Source organism: Diadema setosum, unplaced genomic scaffold (genome assembly GCF_964275005.1).
Source record: "Diadema setosum unplaced genomic scaffold, eeDiaSeto1 scaffold_37, whole genome shotgun sequence".
Taxonomy (NCBI): Eukaryota; Metazoa; Echinodermata; class Echinoidea; order Diadematoida; family Diadematidae; genus Diadema; species Diadema setosum.
The window spans coordinates 20926-35062 of NW_027307663.1; the positions used below are offsets into that span (position 1 = coordinate 20926).

The following is a 14137-nucleotide window of genomic DNA, read 5'->3' on the forward strand; positions in this document are numbered from 1 at the left end:
ACAGATGACGGATGGACGGACGGACAGACGCCACAGGCGATCCCTTAGTCTCCCCTCACCTCCGGTGGGCTCGACCAAAAAGCGCCATAAAAACTTAACATTGGGCCCTAAAAGTTCGTTGACCCCGGCCTGTGACCTTTGACCTTGTGATGACCTTCACCTCCCCAAGGGACATTTTTTTTTTTTTTTTTTTAGGTGGTTGCGCGCGCCCGGTGGCTGCCCGCCAGCAGAGCTCTTAATTCTTCGCTTATTTCTCCTGTTGTAAGTTTTTCATTGAGTGTGTATTGTATTCTATCTTTGAATGTTTGTCTTCATCAAGCACTTGCTGGACAAATTGTAGTGATTTTTGTACAGTTTTTGCGCATTTACAGTGGATTGATTTTTCAGTACAACTACAGTGTATACAGTGCAGACAACCACAGCCATTTTATACTTGCTATAGGCTTCACTGCACTTGATTCTGTGTGGTTCACTCTCACTGACACAATGTTACCATTGGCATTGCATTCTTTTGTATTTGTTGCCCTTCTTTTGTGTAGTAGCACTCAGCTATCACAGACCTATTGTCGTATGTGTGCTACCCAGCCTGGTATGTCCCATGGCTCTGCTTCTGTACAACTAAAGGGCAAGTACATTGGGAGCCCCATATTGTACTACTCCAATACTGTATCAACTTATCGTGTAAAGTTGCTTATGTGTGGGGACATTAACCCAAATCCAGGCCCTTCTGAAGACATGACGCAAATCTCTCGTTTGAAGAGGCTACACCCCCCCGTAAATAATGCCAGTGCATATCTTGGCAATCAATGACTTAAAATCAAAGATATAAAACACCTGTTTCTTGACCCTGGCCTAATCTAAGCATCAGTCATCGCCACAGCACCACAGGAGGGGGGGGGGGGGCACCGCGAGAGGAGGAGATTGTTTTGGTTTTGGCATGGGCTATATGTAGCTCCATGGTGCGTGTGTGTGTGTGTGTACGTGTGTGTGTGTGAGTGTAGACATTCAGCGTATGCAGACAGAGCATGCCTGTACTGCAGTGACTGGAACTATTGTCATTCCATTTTGCCTCTCCCCTTCTCCCTCCCCCATCTCTCCCCCCTCTCTCTCTCTCTCTCTTTCTCAATGATCCAGACAGCAGGCTGATTGTAACTCACTGCCAAATAGCCGTATACACAAACCTCAGTCTGGTTGTGTTTCAGGAAATAAAATTTGAACAAAGTGAGGTACTTTTTATTGAAATTAAGGTATTTAGTGGCAAAAACTTTATTGTTGGATTGATATTAACCACCCAATACACTTAATAACTCATTCATTCATATCCTACATGCAAGTCTCAAAAGTTACATTTCACCAATCCCAAATTAATAGTAGCGTAGACACAAAGGCCCTGACCTAGGGAACAATCTCCGAGCTACAGTTTAGTCATGTACCACGATTTATTCTTTTAAAGCCACCATGAAACGCATCTTGCGTTATAATTCACTTAATACATTTGATAATAAAATAGATTTAGTACTTGATTAAATTATCAGATTTAATTAATTCCAAATTGTCTTGAAATCTCACACACATAATATAAATTAAATATTAAACTTTGCAATATCATGTATAATAGGAAGATTAAATGAGAACTTACCTGTTCGAAATTTGATCTTTATTTTATGAGTAAGGCGAAGAGGAGAGACTACGCATTACTGCGTATGAGAATATAGGAGATCCCGCGCGCGTGCACGTGTTCAATCTTTAAAGTGACTAAGTGTCCACAGATTCCAGAACCCAAGATAAGGTTGAGAGCTTACCATTATGTATGAGTAAGGCGCCATTTAGGGTGGGAGAGGAGGGTGCGTAGTCTCTCCTCTTCGCCTTACTCATAAAATAAAGATCAAATTTCGAACAGGTAAGTTCTCATTTAATCTTCCTATTTTATTTCGTAAGTCTCGACATCGAGACTACGCATTACTGCGTATGAGAATATAGGAGATTTTAAAGCTCTGTGGGCACTTAGTCTACATGACAAGCCCGAAAAGGCATAAGGGATTGTCTAGTAGTCAACAATCATAAGTCAATACCAGGGAATACACACCTTTCACATTCACCTTTTCTTTTTAATAGTCCTGGATCCGCTATTGGTCCAGTAGAGCTTTCGCGAATTTCCCTGTGTCAAGAAGTGGCTTTCTGTAGAACTTTCTGAATGTTTTCTCAGAAGTCCATCCCGCTCTGGATAATATCTCGGCAACAGGGACATGCAGGCTTTCTGCCGCCGAGGCTGCGGCAGCTCTCGTAGAGTGTGACTTGTATCTGTGCGTGTCTATACCAGCATCAGTCAATACTTGTTTCAGCCAGCGAGAGATTGTTTGTGATGACGCACGGTGATGTGGCTTTCTGAAAGTCAACAAGAGGAATTGTTCTGTGCCTCTCAACTTTTGCGTCCTGTTGAGGTACTCGGTAAGATAGTTTATTATACAAAGTCTCCTGTCTGGCGGGTAGGCCTGCAAAATGAAGCTGTGTCCACAGTGTCCGGGTCTGCTCTGCTTGATCACATGACCTAGATTGACTTCGATTGACGATTTTGTTCTTTTCATGTTATCAATCCGAATATGATGTAGCGATTGGACTCTTTGTGCAGAAATTAATGCAAGCAGCATAGTCACTTTCTTTGTTAGCTGCTGGAGGTTCAGTGCCTTGGCTGGCGAGAGTCTGCGCAAATGGTCCAAGACAGTTTTTACATTCCAAATCGATGAGTAACGCGGGACTGGAGGGCGCAGGTTGAAAACACCCCGCATAAACCTGGAAACCACTGGATGTGACCCTAAGTTGTCACTGCTACCTTTCAAAGTAATGAACGAGCTAAGAGCACTTCTTGCTGAATTAAGACTACTATAACTGGCTTTATCTACATAGAACATCTTACTTAAAAAGGCTAAAACTGTCTGAACACTAGGATACAAAAAGTCGAGATGCTTCTCCTCACAGAACTTAGTCCACTTCTTGATATATACATTGTACTGTGATTTAGTAGACTTTCTCCACGATGCTGCTATGATATTTACAGTTTCGCTGGGGAGTCCTTGCAGCTCATATGGTCTCCTCCAAGCCTGCAGCAAAGAAGAGAAAGATGTTTATTTAAGGGGTGTGGTTCCCCTGACACCGGTTGAGTGAGAAGCTTCTTTTGGTCTCTGATTATTAACGGGTCCTCTAGCAGCATCGTTTGTAATAGAGGAAACCATGCCTGGGTTGGCCAATTTGGTACGAGTAATAGCCCTACTGCTTGGTCTGCACGAATCTTTTGCAGACAACGAGAAACAAGACAGAATGGAGGGAAAGCGTAAAAGTTCAATGTCTTCCAGTTTAAGGTAAAGGCATCAACTGCACTAGCTTCTGGGTCTGGCTTCCATGAGACATAGTTCTCTACTTGTCTGTTCAGTCTGGAAGCGAACAGATCAATGTCTGGTTTCCCAAATCTATTTACAATGCTCTGAAATTTGTCTCTGCTTAACATCCATTCTGTTCTATCTGAGAATTTACGGGACATTTGGTCTGCCTCAATGTTATCGGAACCGGGTAGATGTGCTGCAGTTACCCAAATATTTCTGTTGATGCACCATTCCCATATGGCGATAGCCATTTCATTGCAGTCTGGAGACTTAGTGCCTCCCATATTGTTGATGTAAGTCACAGCAGTCATGTTATCTACCCTAATGAGAACATGAACATTTTGTTGATTTGAGCAAAATGATTTCAGTCCCATGCTCACCGCTAACATCTCCAGATAGTTGATTTTGTTCTTGCTAGCCAAATGTAATTCTGAATGGTTCCAACGACCCCCTGTTTTTGTGACTTGATCAGTAGCACCCCATCCTTTCCCACTTGCATCTGTGCACAGTTCCATCTCTGGTGCCTTCCTTTGAATGGGACTGTACTGGGAATTAACACTACATATCCACCATTCTAATTCTGATATAGCACCCTCTGATAAGGTCATGGTTCTGTCAAAATGTCCTCTTTCTTTACGAAGGGACCAGATTTTGTCTCTTTCTAGTTCTCTGTAGTAGAGGGGCCCATATTGCACTGCAGGGAATGAAGCTACAAGTTTGCCTATGACTTTGGCAACGAATCGAATTGTAGGACTTTTCATGTGCTTCAACTCTATACACATCTGTCTGATTTCAGTAGCTTTCTCTCTTGGCAAGTCAATCTTCATGTTTGCCGTATCCAAATTGAACCCAAGAAAAGATAATTTCTGAGTTGGCACCAGAACAGATTTATGTGGGTGGATAAGGAACCCCAGGTCAGCCAGTAGTGCAGTTGTTGCATTTACTGCCAAATGAACATCCTCCTTTGACTTGCCTAAGATCAGAGTGTCATCCAGATACCCAATCACTGTGTGCCCTTGTTCTCTGAGGGAAGCGAAAACTGGTTTAAGCAGTTTAGTGAATAGTCTAGGGGCTGAACTAAGTCCATTTGGGAGGGCTTTAAACTGCCACAATTGATCAAGCCACATAAACTTCAGAAATTTCCTGCAATTGGAGTGAATAGGTACTGAATAGTATGCATCCTGGAGGTCGACTGAAGCTAAGTAACAGTTGGGTGAGATAAGAGGCAAGGCTGAATTCAAGCTATCCATTTTGAAATGTTGATAGACAACACACTCATTTAGATCTGACAGGTCCAAATCAATCGAATTCCACCATTTTTCTTTGGCCTCGTGAAAATGTTTGATATGAACTCCCCTTCTTCATGATCACATGTTTCTATTACATTCTTGGCTTGTAAGTTCAGGAGTTCCTCCTGTATTGCCAATGTGTCAGCTTCATTGTGCTTGTATTGATGGAGGGGTGAACTTCTAACTGGTGAAAATTTATCTGGCTCAAACTCAATCTCATAGCCTTGTATTGCATTGAGTATGTACGGGTCTGAAGTGATCTTGCCCCATATGTTATGAAATAGCTTCAGTCGGCCTCCAACAGGTCCGATCAAATTATTTGTGGGCTTTACCTCCTTTGCTGTCTCTGCTGTCGGAGTTACTTCCTCCCTTGGCCTGCCCTCTGAGCAGGTAGCTGGCTCCCTCGGGAGGCAGTCGGGGTGTAAGTATGTGGCGGTTGAAATCGCTTCCGCCAAGCTGGTCGTGGTCCTAAAAAAGGCCTGTTTGGGTTGCCTGAAGTTGGTGATCTCATCCAACCTGCATCTCTGAACTGCCGGCGAGATGATTCGGCTGCAAGTCTGTAGGGATGGTACAGTGGACGCGAGTGCTTTGCTGCTTTCATAACCCCGGCAGCAGCCTTGTGCTGGTCCTGAAGCTCTCTGACTTTTTTCCCCAAGTCATCTCCAAAGAGGTACTTGGTCACGGGGTGAGTGGCCTTGCACAGGTGTGTGAACTTACTGTTCAGATCTGGTCTAATCAGTTCTTTTCGGAGTGCATTCAATTCGTAATTAGCGTTGCACAGGAGAGCAAGCGCATCTGAATTGCTGGGCCTCAGTTATCTCTGGGTCGAGTGTGTGGAGAAACGCATTAACACCGCGAGTTAATGACCTTTGCACTTTCTGGATCCTAGCATTGCGAGTGCGAGTAGTTGTGCTGAGGTTGTCCCAGATTGTCTGGTTTACACGCGGCGAGTCGATCAACTGGCAGTTTGCCGGGCAAGGGTATTTGTGAGCTGTATCCTCGAGCGTTTTCTCTTCCACGTTGTTGGTCATTAAATAAGTCACGGAGTTTGCTAGCTCTTCGTCGATAGCCTGCCTGATCTCTGAAGGCACCGCGAATTTTGCTGCGAAGGCAGGCACCTTGCCCTGATCTGGATCGTCGCCCTGCATACTACCGCGCTCGGTAGGCAGATGTTCATCGCGTGACTCCGCGAGCCCGCTCAAATCACGGTTGAATCCCCCACGTGTTATCACCGTTGGCATATCATAGTCGTCTTGCGTGTAGTGCATCGATGCTCCGGGCAGAGCATCAACGACTCGGGAGAGAAGATTTTCGAGCTTATTTAGCCTCCCGGAGAATTCTGCCAAATCCGAATTTGTACCGACAGTAGAAGATCGCGATCCAGCGTCTGACTCTGAGCAAGGTTTCACCCTGCTCGGTTTTTTCTTCCCGCTACCACCTCCAGCCGCCGCTACGCGGTCAGCCTGTGGTTTCGTACTTTTCTTAGTACAGGTACTGTCCGTTACGGCAGATGCAGCTCCACTGCAACTGCTGGCATCCCGCTGCGCAGGAGCCATTTTTTATTGGAAACGCGAGGCAGCAAGCGGTGAATTAGAGGGCGGAGATTGCTTCTCCATAGTTCTTGTATTTCCCGTAACGATTCTTCAGCAAATCGGAAACAGAAATCTCGGAGAAACGGCGAAAAGGGGTCGAATTTCCCAATCACGCTGGAGCAGTATCGTAACTACTCCTTTCTAGAACACGGCTGCGCACGAATTGAACACGTGCACGCGCGCGGGATCTCCTATATTCTCATACGCAGTAATGCGTAGTCTCGATGTCGAGACTTACGAAATAAAATTTTGCATGTATGTATATATACAAAATACACAAAGATGGTACACATACATACAAATGATAATCATGCCCTTTCGTGTATTGTGTATATGCAATTTACTATGTAAACTCAAATGAAGTTTCATACTTGTGCAATTACGCATACAAACACAAATGCACACATACTCACATGCACACACACACACACCTTTATGTACATATATAAATTTATTTCACAAATTTGCACAATGATTTACATGCACTCTCAGACTATAATCACTCTCACCTGCACTACCCCTTTCTCTCTTCCTAGTTATTTCTTCATTCTTCTCTTCTCAGTTGCCCGCCTTATTCGACGTTATATATTACGTTAAATGCCAATACTTTTCTTTTCCTTGAGGCTGCCATCAAGATCGAGAATTTGTTGTGATGGCGGTCTCCTGCATTTTATGCTTTGTAATTGTTTCAATTAACTTATTAATCAACATATTTATTCATAACCTAGCTACGCTTTATTATGGATAATTGTGTCATCCCATTTTGCTTATTATGTACAATGTGCTATGTATATGATTTGGAAAAAATGCAGAGATCAAATCAAATCAAAGTTTTAATCTGTCATTTAATCTGTGCGAATTGCATATGATTTTAAATCACCCCCCCCCCCAAAAAATGGAAGTATTCCATTGAACGCTTAAAGGTGTGTCAGAGCAATGTTTTATACAGTGTGGAGTTCCAACTGGCTGTAATTTATTCAAACAGTTGTCAGATATCTATTGATGTACAAAGGAATTCCACAGGTGCATTTGTGCCTGCCGACAGCACTAGTAGTAGTACTGCCTCCTCGATTATTATCGACAATTTTCCCATTAGCCCACCTCCCCAACTCATCCACGGCTTGTACTTTATCCCCAACAGTGAGCATTTTTTGTGCTTCCTCACAAAATTAGCTATGCATACTAAATATTAAGTAGTCAGTCTAGGAAAAGAACGAGAAGACTCCAAAGGCACTGTGTCACTTCACTGCATTACAGACGGTCAGTACATGTATTTGCATGCACGCACGTGTGTACCGGTACGGTATGTGTAGTACGGGACGGGTTACCAAAATATCGCCGGCATAACGCCATACGTTCGCAATACAAAAAAGAAGTTCTTTCACAAATGTTGTAGTTGTGTTAATATTGGGCCTTTTTGTGTATAATATCGATAGCTTTTATATCTCTTAGCATAATTGTCACAGAATCCTCATACTTTTTAAACTGTACATCAACATAAAATCTATTTCCGATCGCAATGATTATCATATCAATGCGCGAGTAAGGGCATATTGCGCATGTAGAGATGCATGCAGCTGGTGGTCGATGTATCTGTGTACGTGTACGCATGCATTACACATTGTCAGCACCGGCAAACTGGCAATGCTCTCCTTCTTATTCCTGTATTTTTGTTATTTACGGGTCAATTTTTTTCGTTCGAAATGTAAAATGGATGACCATAGAATTTCTCAATAGAATATAAAATTGAAAACTTTAGAAAGGATAGAGAAAATTGAGTTCACTTTGAATGGTCTGCCACAGGCAGATATCCTTATCATGCTCTTACGTAATACGACAGCTGCTGTAGTCATTAAACCCTGGCTTGGCCTCCAGGTTTATCACGCCTGAGCAGAAAGTAAATTTGCAATGGACAAGTACTTTGACTCCCAACTCTCAAACGAAGAATCATTAGGGGGGTATAGCACCCCATCAGCTTCGTTAAAGTGGGGTCTTGCCTCAAACGAGAGATTGACGGCATGTGTTCATCGAATTTCTTACTTATTTCTTTGTTACTTTTTGTTTTTGTTTTTTTCGTCAAATTTTGTCACAGCTTTTTATTAAAAGCATAATCAGGCTAAAATAAATCATTAACAGCCATTGAAAGTACAAATATTTAGTTTTATATGAATCAATTGGAAAAACACAATTAACATTTGATTTGTACATAAAATCATGTTTTTCAGCAATTTTTGGGTCCATGAATTTTTTTCAAAGGGGCGTTGCTTCAAAATGGTATGCCCGGGAGCGACAATTTGGTCTCAAAAGTTGCGTGATACTTGAAAGAAAAAAGTCATAAATTGGCGCGGCGATAGCATCACGCGTTGCGGAATAATCATACAAAACATCGAGGGGGGGGGGGGTGGGGGGGCAAAATCCGCCCCTATTTTGCGTGTTTCTGAATTCATGGAGAGCACCAGACTTGCGAAAAATAGAAACCTCACAAAATTTTGGCATATACAGTAACTGATACTATGAGACCATGGTAAAAACTTATGTGTACGTATATAGGCCTACCGTGGACATAGCTTTTTGTTCTCAGCAGAATTCCTCCTTTTCTTGTCTTTCTTCCTGATGTAGGTCTTCAGACACACGTGTATCCATTTTCCTCTGTATGCATCTACAGCAATAATTTCGGAGTGTGTACATAGCAGCAGAAAATGACAGCAGGAACAGGAATCCAAATGTATATGTTGATATCATCCATCCAATCGGATCTTGATAAACTTAAAGAGAAAGAGGTGAAATGCAGAATAACCACAGTAAGAGGTTAGAAAATTAATTATTGAGCAGCTCAAAAGTCACCTAAATACTGCACTCAACGAGAGCAGCCGTTTGTTGGAAACCCTCACAATTTTCTGTCAATGCTTCAAAGAGATGTAAAAAACAGGTATGTTGAAAGATTTGCACGTGAATTGTATAATGTACATGATCAGAAGCACTTTGCATTTACTGCAATGGCTATGCACATCAAGTTTAATATGTTCAATCATGTTACAATTATCCTAATACATTCGTGTGATAAGCAATGACACTGCATTCAAATCATCATTATCCTGCCTGATCTTACCAGAAAAACACAGAAAAATTGATTGAAATAATAATGGCTACAATGTTGTAAGATCTGACCATAATTATCATGATGAATTTGATACCTACATGCATCTTTCTTTGCAATCTTACAGCAACACACTTAAAAACTGTTCATATATGCCCAGCTGTACATACTGCCAAATATTAAATCAGTATAGTCATGATAAGGATTTGAAATTGATGATAGGGCAAACAATCTGCCTTTGAAAACAAAAAATGCAATACACCTCTCTATTCTTGTACTTCATCTTTTGTGCGCTATACACATATGGACTAAGAGTTTCATTCAATTCATAAAGATGCTATGAAGTTCATATATACCTTTTACTACCAAGTGGGAAGATTCATGAAATGTTTCCACTTGAAAAATACAGTCTCTCTCCATGGGAGTGTCAGTACCGTTAATAATGATTGAACACCATGTAGTAAAAGTTCTATCACTGTTGATGTTTTTGCCTGTAAATTCATTGCGTTCACCCCATGTTGGGTATCTCTCAGGATAGATATGCTCCATCCTGCAGGTGAAATATGCTTGGGTCCCAGCAAGGATCATCCGTTCACAGGGCTTTCCATCATTTCTACAGCCATCAATGTGTGGAGGTGTGGCAGGTAATGCTGTTAATATGCAAGGGAGAAAGAGAATCACTCATTATACGTACTACATGAAGGAAGACATCAATACTGATCAATACTTTTGTGACTATTCCATAATGTACATTTATACGTAGGCCTACATGTAAATGATACTAAAGGGACAGACATTAAATGATAATGACAGATGACTGTTTAAATATTTACTATCTATGCAGACCTATTCTGTGGGCAACTACCCACTCCCAGTTAAACTTCATACAGCAATGTTAGTCACTGCAAAGTTACATTACCCATATCAATTTGAAAACTTTAATACAAGACAACAAAAAACAATACATTCTTGAAAAGTTGTGATGAGACAAAATAATAAGTGTGACCCCCGACAATGGTTTCAGGAAAAAGCAGGGAATTTTGAAAATTCATTTTTTCATTGAATCACATTGCCCATTTCCTAAGCTTTGCATTGATATAAAACACTTGTATTCTCCGGCACCGTACGTGGGCATATAAAGCGAAATATAATTAGGTGATATACATATGTATATGCATGTAAATATATGATATTTTTTCATTTTTGAAGTGCCATGAGCACTGAAAAGTGGACCTGTGCGCTATACAAGTAGCCACTATTATCATTATTATTATTACCAGCGTATCACCTCTTGTGTTTGTACGGAATCTCTCTTTATTAGGTGATACGCTATCAGCGTATCACCTATTGTGATTGTCAAAATCTCTCTTTATTTCTTTTTTTTTTAAATTAGGTGATACGCTATCAGCGTATCACCTATTGTGATATGCGTCAAAATCTGTCTTTTTAGGTGATACGCTATCAGCGTATCACCTAGTGTGATTGTCAAAATCTCTCTTTATTTATTAGGTGATAGGCTATCAGCGTATCACCTATTGTGATTGTCAAAATCTCTCTTTATTTCTTTTTATTAGGTGATACGCTATCAGCGTATCACCTATTGTGATTGTCAAAATCTCTCTTTATTTTTTAGGTGATACGCTATCAGCGTATCACCTATTGTGATTGTCAAAATCTCTCTTTAATTTTTTTTATTCTTCTTTCTTTCTGGACAATTCTGTGTCGTCGATATCTCAAGAATGACATTACGAAATAACATGACATTTTCAGTCAACATGTCTCATGACAAAATCTAGCCACAATAAGGTTTTCATGACAGTAACATATCTATGACGTCATCTAGGCGCCATTTTGTGATTTTCGGACCTTGTCACATGATCGATCATAACTTCATAACTAGATGTCATTTCTGTATCATTTTCGGTGGACATGAAGTTCAGGTCACGCTCTATCTTACTTTTTAACGCTAGTTACACAGGTCATCATTACGCGCGCGTCAAAATTTTAAAAGGCTCAAAACGACTTCCCAATGGGAAATCTCGAAGTTTCAGACAATTTTAAGCGTTTCAAACATTTTCTCGCGTGCGCGTCCGTCCGCGCAATTTCGCGTGCAGAGCCCGTAAGCAACATGAAAATGCAATTTTTTTGACTGATTTGGATTCCTGATACTTTGAGTAACAATATCCATTGATTTCCGATCGATTTCGACCTATAACAAAGGAATGCACTGGCGTCAAAGTTGAAATTCCGCGTGCGCGTCTTTCTCCAAATATGATGAAAAAACATGTCTTTGTTTATTTCGCCATAGCTCTTTAAATCGTCCGTTGACCCTTTATTTCTATTGCATATTACAAAAGTATATGAATTGTAAATAACATTCCAAGTATCAATATTGCCAGGAAAATGCGATGACGTCATCATATCGTCATTTTAAATAAAAAAAGTGGAACTGATTTTTTTGAGGTACTGTTTCTGACATTCATTTGCTCGTATCTCTGTTGTTTAAGCTCAATATTATCCCAAATTCAGATATGTTGTACTTTGAACATTTGCCTCTCAAGTCCATGTGATGGTTTTGAAATATGATGACGTCATCATACTAGAAATTGTGATTAAAGGTAAAGACTCAAAATTGGAGTAGTTTACGTGTTATGTCTATGGGAGGTGATTTTTTTTTAAACCATGCATTCACTTGACAACGTTTAAGCACCTTTACCTCAGCTGATTTTGCTTCATTTCCTCTGAAACTTAAGTATGTTGTATAGCTCAGACAATAAGCTGCAGTCATCATGCATTTTATATTTTCAAATCTCCTCATAAGGTCGACAATTTTGTAGTTAAAGACTGAAAATGAAAACGCAATCTGTACGGAACGATTCCCGATTGTTCTTTGCAACTGTATATTGGTCGAATCCACGCGGCCACTTGTGGGAAGTTGAATAGCGCCATCTCAATCAGCAGTGTCACGATAGTATTATCATATATTTAAGTTTCGCATGGAATCTTCAGGATAGCCGTGTGGCGTAATCGCTTAGCGCGCTGGGTGTTAATAACGCCATACCCGCAGGGCGAGAAGTTCGACTCCCGCAGGAGTTTTCTCTTTCTTTCTTTTTCTTTTTTTTTCGGCAGTTCAGCTTTACTCCGGTGTCATTTATCGTATTATTTTATCAAGTATACGTAACCCGTGAACACGGCTGCTCTATTTCCCTTGTTTTGTATTGGAGATTTGGAGATTGGGTTTGCTTCATTAATTTTGTCACACTTAATGTTGTAAATTGCCCCTTGTTACAGTGTCCCGCTTGCCACCTTTCGTTTGCTCGTTCCTTTTCTCTTCATTGGTTCTTGTTATATTGTAACAGGATAGGTAGGAACATGTACGTTTAGATAACTGGCAGGAATGGGAGCTGATTTGATTAGCTCTAGTCCAGGTGTATGGCGTCTCGCTCATCTCTTTGAAATTCCAGGTTGTTATTGTTTGACCCACTAACGGAGTTGTAGACAGGTTTTATGGTGCTATAGAGGTATCTTGTGCCACATGAATGGAAGGCATCACTGTTTAGTAGTAGTAATGAACTTTTTCATGTTGTAAATGATATAAAGATATGAATTTCACATCCAATCTTCGGGACAGCCGTGTGGCTTTACAGTCGCTTAGCGCGCTGCATGGTCATTATGCACTACCTTAGGACGAGATGTTCGGGACCCGCAGGACGCTATTATTTTTTCTCTCTCTCTTTCTTTGTTTTTCTTTTGGCAGTTCAGCTTCATTCCGATGTCATTACCCCACGACACACAGTCACTCAAGTTCCTTTTTTTTTGTCGAAGGCTGGAGGTTGGATTTGCTTCATTTATCATACGTAATGTTGTAAATTGCCCTTGGTATACAGTGCCCCGCTTACCACCTTTCGTTTTCTCTTTCCTTTTCTCTACGTTTGTTCCTGTTATACACTGCACAAGACAGGTCGGAAAATAATTTACATAACTCAACTGGAGCAGGAATGGCAACTGAATAAATTAACTCTAGGCCAGGTGTATGGCGTCTCGCTCGTCTCTTTGAAATTCCAGGTTGTTATTGTTTGACCCAATAACGGAATTGTAGACAGGTTTTATGTTGCTATAGAGGTATCTTGTGCCACATGAGTAGAAGGCATCACTGTTTAGTAGTAGTAATGAACTTTTTCATCTCCCTCCATGTCAATTATAGTGTGTTCAAAGGGGTTGTGTGTCTATCTGCCAAAGAAAAGGAAAACCTTATTTTCGTCATGGCTATTTCTCTATAAATTATGACACCTTTCACTGAAAGTTTGTAAAGCAAAGTTTATGGACAAGGCAAGCAATTGTACATGAATAATACCAATGATTTCAGAGGGAAATTATGGTATACTTATTAATGTAAGGGTATCATTGCTTTGGAATTGCTGAGACAATATCTTGGCACGAGGGCTTCCACCTCTAATAACTGATCCCTTTGAAGATGTGTCGGTCACGGGTGATCATCATGATTCATCTTTCACGTAGAAGCTTCCGTTCCACACTCTTAGTTCGAGAAGACTTACCATCATACTTCAAATTATGATTAAAGGTAAAAACTCAAAATCAGACAAGTTGACGTGTTATGTCTATGGGAGGCGATTTTTTTTAAAACCATGCATTGACTTGACAACGGTTAAGCACCTTTATTTCAGCTGATTTTGCTCCATTTCCTCTGAAACTTAAGTATGTGGTAGCTCAGACAATAAGCTTCAGTAATCATGCATTTTATATTTTCAAATCTCCTCATCA

The 14137-nt window shown here is 40.8% G+C and overlaps 1 pseudogene; it reads right to left on the minus strand.

Moving 5' to 3' along the window:
• Window positions 1-5024: 5024 nt before the first annotated feature.
• Window positions 5025-6222, minus strand: LOC140245816 (uncharacterized; annotated as a pseudogene).
• Window positions 6223-14137: the final 7915 nt, after the last annotated feature.